This window comes from Equus asinus, chromosome 1 (genome assembly GCF_041296235.1).
Source record: "Equus asinus isolate D_3611 breed Donkey chromosome 1, EquAss-T2T_v2, whole genome shotgun sequence".
NCBI lineage: Eukaryota > Metazoa > Chordata > Mammalia > Perissodactyla > Equidae > Equus > Equus asinus.
In genome coordinates, this window is record NC_091790.1 from 143,388,025 (window position 1) to 143,397,949 (window position 9,925).

The following is a 9,925-nucleotide window of genomic DNA, read 5'->3' on the forward strand; positions in this document are numbered from 1 at the left end:
TTAAAGCAATACTTTAGACATATGGAAGGGTCAATAAAAGTTAGTTGTTATTGCTTTTATTTTACCAGACATGACCATAGATAAAGCTATGAATATTGGTAAGGAAGTGAGTATGGATATGGACAGAAAAAAGTACTAAACATTTTAATAATGGTTTTCCCTGGGTGGTAGTGGTATTATGGGCAATTTTTTAGTACTTTTATGCTTCCTACATTTCTTCAATAAAGATTTTTACAATCAAAAAAGCTTAGATTGTGGAAAAAAATGGTTATTTCTCAAAATCCCAGGCAAACATTTCAATGCCCTCCAACGTAGCCCAGCTGTCCTTGAGACACGCAGACATTGTCCTAAGTGAACTCCGTGCTATAACTGTGAAAATATCTCCTCAATAATTAAAGCATTAGCCAGTTGGCTTTTTCCATAAAATCATGACAGAAATGGCTGATCACCACATTATGTAAGAAATTCTGTATCCCATGGCTGGAGATTAATAGAATGGCGTATTCCATTGACATTGTCATACTAAACAACAGTGTTCTCTCCATGCAGCCACAGAAGTGGGTACGCTGTTCTGAGCCGATCTAAGGTGATTACCACGGAAACAGCACTCATTTTACTAACAGCAAGGCATATTATCCTTCATGCATGGTCTAGCATCCAAGTTTAATAAGATTCTGAAAGTGAAACTGAGGACATTTGGGAAAAGGACCCTAAATCCTGTGGAAAGTATTTTCCCTCCTCTTACTTGTTTATCACTTGTGTATCAAATAGCCATCTCAATTGTGCTAATGAATAGTCTAATAGAAGGGCAAGTAGCTTCACCATAACAGAAAGAAGGCAGCGTTGATATTACAGACTTGAAAGTTTGATTAAAGTAGTAGAAAAACCATCTCTCATACGCTATAGTCACTCTATAGGGAGGAAAAAAACTGAAGACAATTTTATATTAGGATGGCATGGATAAATCAGAAAGGAGCTTTTTAAATTACAATTTTTAGTGAGGCTAAGTGAGTATCAAAGATCAGGACTGGCTTAGTGTTAAGGAGTATTCCAGGGACCAGGATTGCTGCTCCACCCTCCAACCCAGCCCCCCCGGGCTGCCAGAGTGCACTTTCTAAAACACAAATCCTTAAAGTTTAAAAGCCATCCGAAGCTCCACCATCACCTGCAGGATAAAGTGAAAACTGCTCTGCTGAGTATGCAAGGGCCTCCATAATCAGGTCCGGCTCTATCTACTTCTACTCCTGCCAGCACTCCGGAGGCTTCAGCAGTATGATGGTACTTGCTCATCCCTTAACATACCATCCTGCTGTTGTGTTCAGCAATGCCTCGGCACATGTTGTTTTCCCTACGTGAAATGTCCCTTTCTCCTTTGCTCACATGGATTATTCCTACTCATCCTTTAAAATTAAGTTTTTAAATTTTCTAAATGTCAGGCAGTTTATTATCCCTCCTTTGTGCTGCCCATACCTTGCACACGTGTGCACATTAACAGAGGGATTACTGACACGTGGGTTTGTCTTTGTAAAGGACCACACATTTCATGAAAGCAGGGCAGAGATTGTGTCTTGATTACATTTGTACCTCCCTGCAAAGTAAATAGATGTTCTACAAAAAATGTATTAAAGGTTGACTGTTGAGTAAATAAACTAGGAGAAATAACCAATACTATTTTTAAGATCATCACAAGATTAAATTCAAAGGCAAACTAGAGGTTAATAAAGGGAGAAGCAAAGCCAAATTACTCAGTAATGAGCCTTATTTTCCTAATGTCTCATCAAATTTCTCTCTGTAAACTAAAAATCATTTGCCTACAGTCCTTCAAATTTGGAGAGTCTGATTTGGAGCAGTATTGCTTTTTTAACCCAATTGATACTCAAAGCATAAGAGAGTCATAATAACCAAAGTGGAAGAGTGAGGTCAGACAGGACTGCTTCTTACTTGAATGAATGGGGACTATTGACTGGTAGGTGTACCCTACTTGAAAATGGGCAGGTTTCCATGCATATCTTTGCTCCAGGACAGAAGCATCATATGAAGGTATTTTAGAAGTAATTTAACCTCTAGTAAAAATCAGTTTTCCAGTTATCATTCTGTTTGACTGAAATGGGATCCACATAGTCTTTTTGAATTTTTTAAATTAGAATGGAAAGTTTCATATTTGACATCTTTTCCTCTGTGAGTAGTTTGACTGATATATCTCAATAAGTCTCCCCACAATCTTTTTCCCCGCTCTTGCCCCAGCCAATTAAAACATCCCAGAGCCTACATAAGCTTTCCAACTCTCTCCAACTAATGTCAAGTCCCTAGAATGGCATTTACAAAAGTATGCTATATGCAACACCAATTCCACAGGACGTTAATATTTATTATATGAAAAGAGGATTCTGTGGTCAAATTAGTAAACAGTAAAAAGGTTTCTTTCATCAGGACTCCTCAGAGACTTTAAGACATTAAAGTGCATCAGAAATTTCTTAAAAATCTCTGTTTAATATATGTGGATATATTATAAAGGAATTGCTGCATATATGACTATGATACTTTTTTTTTCCAGGGCACTTCTCAATATTCTGGTAGTCCATGAAATACACTTTGAGAAATTCTTCTCTCTCCTCAAAATGAAGGAGGTAAGGAATGTGATATATTTCAAGAGTATCGTAACAGTCTACTCTCAGTATGACAAGACAGACAAGGGAATGGCTACAGTCGGCACTGGACCATCTCACCAAAGTAATGTGTGTCTCCCAAATAAGAAAGATGCATACATGTGAATAGTCATATGTTCAGTAATTTTTCTTAATCACATTTAAATAGTTTTCCAAACGAAAAAAAATTAGAGACAATCGCAGATAAAGTATCTATATTAGTTAAAATAGAAACAGAACACTAAGATGAAGACTTTTGGAGTCAGAATTAGGGAAGTGGAGCATGCATTATCTCAGCTAAAATTCCATGTCAGAATTTCTTGTTTGAGGATAACTTTCATACAAAAATAGATTACACTAGGTGTTTTTTTAATTAGAATATAAACAATATCACAGGTGCACCCATGGGATTTTCATTTGGAATGCTAAATAAATCATATATACAAATGGCATATGTGTAGGCTCTCATTGTATGTGAGCATAGATATAGAAATGTGACTTGCAAGGAAAGCCAAATGGGGACCAACAATGATGATTAAGAATGGGAAATCACACAGTGACACAAATTAAGACAGACTTGAGATCTAGAATGATATGCTGGGAGCCCAAGACTTGGGAAGGCAATAGTTAATACTCAAAATTCCAGGCAGGGACTGGCCCGTGGTCGAGTGGTTAAGTCCATATGCTCTGCTGCTGCGCCCCAGGGTTCGGATGCTGGGCATGGACATGGCACCACTCATTAGGCCATGCTGGGGTGGTGTTCCCACATGCCACAACTAGAAGGACCCACAACTAAAATATACAACTATGTACTGGGGGGGATTTGAGGAGAAAAAAGCAGGGAAAAAAAAATTCCAGGCAAATAGTTGGCCCAAGTCTGTCCATGGATAGAAAATACATCCAGTCAACAGAGGCTCAGTAAAAAGCCTTTAGTCCAACATAAGAGAAATTGGATAAAATTAAAACAAGCGTCACATCCTAGGAAGGCTAGAGATTATTGTGGTCTGAATAAAAAGTTCATAAAAGCAGTCCTGAATTTAATTCTATATTCTGCTGCTTACTAGCTCTGAGACCTTCGGAAAAGTTCTTTGTGGGAAATTCACAAAACTGTAGACAATTAAATAAGATAATACATATAAATTAAGTAGAACCATCCTTGTCACTTAAAAGATGTTCAGTAGGGGCTGGCCCGGTGGTGCAGCAGTTAAATGTGCACGTTCTGCTTTGGCGGCCTGGGGTTCACCAGTTCAGATCCCGGGTGCGGACATGGCACCATTCATCAAGCCATGCTGTGGTAGGCGTCCCACATATAAAGTAGAGGAAGACTAGTATGTATGTTAACTCAGGGCCAGTCTTCCTCAGCAAAAAAAGAGGAGGATTGGCAGATGTTAGCTCAGGGCTGATCTTTCTCAGAAATAATTAATTAATTAATTATTTTTAAAAAAGATGTTCAGTAAATATGAGCTATTATCATTGATAAGTTTCCAGAATAGTAATTCAAGATTGAAATGAAAACAGAGAGCCACTTATGATAAATACCCAAGGAGGATATGAATTGAGAACTTGCGTTGTAGGAATCTCTTTCTCAGAATGAGGGCAGAGAGTAAAACCAAAATACAGGTTAAAAGTCCAGAGAATAACACTGGACCATGTCTGAGATCTTATTCACAGTGGGGCCTCTCAGGTTTAATATTAGGTCTCAGTGCTTCTTCTGGAACCAGCATCACCCTGGTCAACCAAGCTGAGGGTGGCCCACAATGTTATATATTTTCCCTCTCTCTCTGTCTCTCTCTGTGTATCTCTTTCCCTCCACCCTCCTGAAGGCATATTTAGCATGGGCATTCATAAATTTGTTGCTTCAGTGTGAGGCACAAGTACAGTGCACAGCACACAGCTGAATACCACCTGCGTGTGAGCTTGCACTTCACCAATGAGCAGCAAGGTCACCTTCAACAAGTCTAGGAATACGTCATTTTTAACTTCTACGCATCCCATGATGGGAGAAATGCCTGCCTTGAGCAGGACTTGAGCAGGAACCAGGGTAGGACAGAGCCCATAATTGGGGGATGTCTGGGGATCCAACTGCCTGGGGATGAAGACAGTGGAGGCTGGAGGCAGACGAAAAGGAGCCAGACTTGCTGTTTACTTGAGCCCGTCTTACTGAATCTAGCCCTGACCTTTTCTTCAATGACTTTTGGTTTTTGAGGCCCTCTACCAACTTTCCTCGGTTCTCTTTTCCCAGTCACATTTATTATTGATCTTTTGGTACTTATGATTCTTTGTTGAGCGGAGAGTACACAAGGGTCACCTCGGAAGTCTTTGTAAGTTAATATCGTCCCTATCACTACTGATGGGATCAGTGGTATGCATTCCTGGATCCTGTGGATGGCAGGCCACTGTTAATCTAAAAGGTGACCCAAGTGATTCTGAAACACAGACACAGACAAAGACACACTCATGTTTGAAAACACTGCCCTTACCCTGATCTTTTTGTCAGGCCAGGAAACATAACTACCTAACGCAAGGTTTGGATGTAGATATACACACTCAAGCTCATTCACCTGGATGTCATCTTGTCATCACTAATCCATGTCTCATATTCTGTTCCTATAAACTTCAGCTCAAAATAGGGTAATTAAAAGAGTCTTTGAGTTTTAGAAGATAGACAAAATCTGGATATCTGATAGGCAATTATCTCCCTTAACACATTATATAAATGGAAGCAAAATATTTCCCCTTCTCACATTCTCCAATGCAAATTGTTAGACCCATTGAATCACTCATGAAGCTTACATTAGTTCTAAAATTCAGCCTCTGAATTGCTCTTTCTTTGGTTAGAGTCATCCTTTTGACTGGCATGCCCCATGAAAGCTTTGAAAGTAATGCAAAGAGGTTGCTAAGTGGAAAATATTTCAAGAGCTCTGAAAATATAAGCTTGACAGAGTCCTAGCCTTGAAGTCCCCAGTTTACAAGAAAATTTATTGTACACACATGTGGTAGCATTAGAATGCAGCATGTGGCATTAAATCAAAAAAGAGACAGCCAAACACCTACAGTTGTATGCTGGAGTAAAAACTGTCACCTAGAGAAGGTAAAAAAATCAAGTACCAGGGAAAGAAATGACTATAAAAAGCACCATGGGAATGTTGTAAACTATTATTTTCTGGGCTCTGAGTTTGAGCCAGTAAGAGACTATCAGCTTCTTCAAATGGCTTCAGCAGATGGAAAATAAAAACTACCAATGAATACACCGGAACCTTGTTTTACAGCTCTATACGTCTGAGACGCATCACAAAGCAAGAAGCAGAGCAGAATACCCTACATAAATACAGATTGTAACAGTTATAGAAGTGACAGGTATGAAGTCGGCCAGAGAGGGAAGAATTATAATTTTTGTTCTTTGCAGTGTGTTAGTTTGTGTGACCGGGAAGCCACCATCTCCAGAGGGAATCACAACATGTGTGGCAGTCAGCCATGCAACATACTCAGCTTGCACGCAGTGACTTGCCTGCTTTTCCCGGACAATGAGTATAAGTTTTGTTCCAAGTCTTAGAAGAGGCGCACGGATCACCACTGGTAGCAACAGTTGAAAGAACATATAGTCTATTTAGATCAAATTTAGGGACTTTGCAAGTGGAGATATCTTCATTAGTACTAGTTCTTTGTGACCTAGGAATTTAACAGCTCTCAAGCCTTTATCTTGGCCCTAGACCATAATTTTCAGAGTAACACCATTATAACCTCAGACTACTTGTTACAGCCTCAGGTGTGAAGGACATAATAAGAACAAATAATTAAAAACTATTCTCAGTAACATGAACTCAATCAGAATCCCAATTTAGTGCCCAGCAAAACTGAGAAAGAGAGGAAGAAAAAACAGAACAGTAGAAAATGCGTAACACTCAAAACCTCAAATCACCATAACTAGGCTTTGTGCACAGTCTTTTAAATGAGAAACATATACAGTGGCTAAACCATGTAGTTCATTATTACATAATGAATAGCAGCAGAACAAGAATGGTATTGGTGAGCACCATCAAGGGAATACAAAATGTTTTTAACACACTGAAGTCAGGATACATTGTTTCCAGTGTTCTGTGCAGACTTTTCCAAGGGCCAAAACTTTAAAAAAAAATTTCGAGGGGCTGTCCTCGTGGCTGAGTGGTTAAGTTCCCAAGCTTTGCTGTGGCAGCCCAGGGTTTCACTGGTTCGGATCCTGGGCGCGGACATGGCACTGCTTGTCAGGCCATCCTGAGGTGGCATCCCACATGCCACAACTAGAAGGACCCACAACAAAAATGTACAACTATGTACTGGGTAGATTTGGGGGGAAAAAGCAAAAAAAACCCGAAAAGATTGGCAGTAGTTGTTACCTCAGGTGCCAATCTTTAAAAAACAAAAATTTCTAAATGATAAATGACAAATAAAGTTGTATAATGAAAACTTTAGACTTTTCCTGAGTTCTGAGTTAGGTGATTACTTTTCCTCTCACTTTTCCCTAAATATTGCAGCTGCTATATTATTTTGCATCATACACCCTTGCTTGAGCTCTTTTGTTTGGGTATGTATATGGTTTGAAGAAAAGACTCAGCTACTGGTGTTTATCCAACAATAGTAGAGCCCTATTCACAACCCCAGCAAACACATAATGAATGCCACCAAGTCCAAATTATGCCAACTAGTTTGTAACGCTGACCCTGCAGGACAATTTATTGTATTTCAAAGCAACATTAGTAGCATACACAAACAAAATGTGTGATGGCTTAAGTTTTAATTTGGAGTGTGCAGCTGGTTCTGTTGTTTACCTACTATCTGTTAACCCTTCCTCCTTCTTACCAAAACTTGGATTTTTTGGGAGGTACTCACACCTCCCACAAATAGCCCAAATGATTTATAGGACACAGTATTTCTACTTGCCAGTATTTGTTTCTGAAATGTTCACCCAGCCACTACGACATCCAGTGAGAGAGATTGCAAAAGCAGAGACGAATATTTGTCCACATCCTCTTCTATTCATCTGGATAATGTCCAAACTTAAGCAGCAAATGAGGCTTTTTTTTTCAAATCCTAATAGTGCAGTTTGTTCTGACATCCACCCAGACATCCCAAGAGAGTCAAGACAAGGTCCCATGATAAGCCTTGTTATCAAGGAGATATTTTCATAGTCAGCCTACACTTCCTTAGCCTCACCTAAAACGGATCTTCCCAAGCCCTTGGGCTATTGATGATGTTTATATTGCTGACTATGAGCCCAGACACAACACTGCCCCAGGATTGCCATCTATTGGATCGGGCTGCTGTTGTGAAATTGACGTTTGATGAAGTTCATTCAATGATAATAAAATCATAACATAATTTCATTAATTTTGTTGTCTTAAATAAATATCCAAATCCAAATCGTCCTGGAAAGTAGTCAGCTTTTAAGATTATATCACACACTTCTAATGAAGCTTCCAGTGTTCAAATATTTCTGAAACAACTCTAGAGAAATTCAGGTCAACTAGAAGCCACAGAAAAAGGAACTGTTTTATTATATACAAAATATGTGTATATGTACAATGTGATAGTGACCAAAACCAAAGTTAACCACATAAATACTCAAAGTATTGTGTTTAGTAACCAATCCTAAACTATGCCATCTGGGTACTGACTGGGCTAGAGACATGTTTCAACATGTTGACAATGGTAGAATTTTGACATGAAAATATTTGCATTACTTGGGGATTTTAAAATAACTCGCCATCAGTTAATTTTTTGAGGCCTGTTTCATTATGTGGCCACGTTTGCTGGGTTTGACGACACTAACTTGGACACCTTTCCTAACATGCTATTTATTTTACTTGTTTACTTCCTGTCACCCTGATTAAAACATAAGCTCCCATAAAGCTATGGGGTTTTGTTTTTTAGAGAACTGTACCTAGTACCTAGTAGGCACCCAAGAGATATCTATTGAATGAATGAGTGAGCAAGCGAACCTAGAACACAGACCATATGTGGTGCAAAGGAACACTTCAATTACATGCTTCTGAGTATGCACTAGTCATAGTGCTCAGAACAAAGATAAATAGGCAAATGATTACAGCATATCACTGGCACAGTAACTTGGCAAAGATTTCTGCATTTTCACATTTTAACCACAAGAAGCATCTTGATGCACTGTGACATTAGCATTAATATTGAAACTTAATCCAATCCAAGAAATTGCTAACCACTTGTCATCTTTGATTTTTGGTTAAGAGTTTCTAGATGTCCTAAGGGAGGAATTCATGAACAATTACTGAGCATGACATCATGGTCATCAAATCATTTCATTCATGACACCTGGGGAGCCACTAAAACTACATTTTGCCAAGTACATCACCTAAAAATAAAAGTCAGAGTGCCTGGTACCTGGGGATATCACTAACAGGATAAAAATACAGATACAGAGTTTGTGGAATTGTGACTGAATTGGTAAAGACTTTTTAAAAGATGAAACTGAGGTCTTCACATTTGGGCACGAGAATTTATATTCAACTGATTGTGAGGTAAAAAAATTAGAGACTAAAAACCATATCTTGTAATAAATGTAATACTAAAAATAAGTTCATTTTTTTTAAGTTCAGTTTTAAACAGGTCAACAAAAAGTGTGCCAGGAAAGAAGCAAGATGAAAATGCTTAATAAAATCCATCCAGATCTTGCTTGACTTCAAGTATACTGGTCACATATTACTCTGTGTTATTTGCACTAACAAGATATATCTATTATTGTCAATAAAATTAACGATCAAGCCAATTTTTTTTTCTGATAGCTGCAGCTTAATTTACAATTAAGATATAAAAAATAGAATGAGGTGGATATGTCCTCATTTGTATACAATTTGAGAAAGATTACTTCTTACCGTTTACATTAAGATCAACCCTAACACCTATGAGGCTGCCAGTAGCAGGCACGTTTACTGCATTCGCATGGTGCTCCTTCATGTCCTTTTCAGTGGCCAGTTCATAAGGGCATATGACATGGCGCCATTCACAGTTCCTTCAGGAAGTCACCCTTTCTCACAGTAAGGTGCAGAAGCGGTCTCTTAAAGTATCTGGCCCATGCTATCCTAGGAAACTGTTTCTAGATCACTACTACACTGAAACAAAACAAAATAATTTTTTTTAATTGCTAATCAATACCTTACGACAGAGTTAGATCCTTTGGCAGGTGTCATTTCATTTTAACCTTCACTACTCTGTGAGATAGAGATTAATAGCCCTATGCAATGAATTATGAAGCTGAGGAGTCATGATTCGCT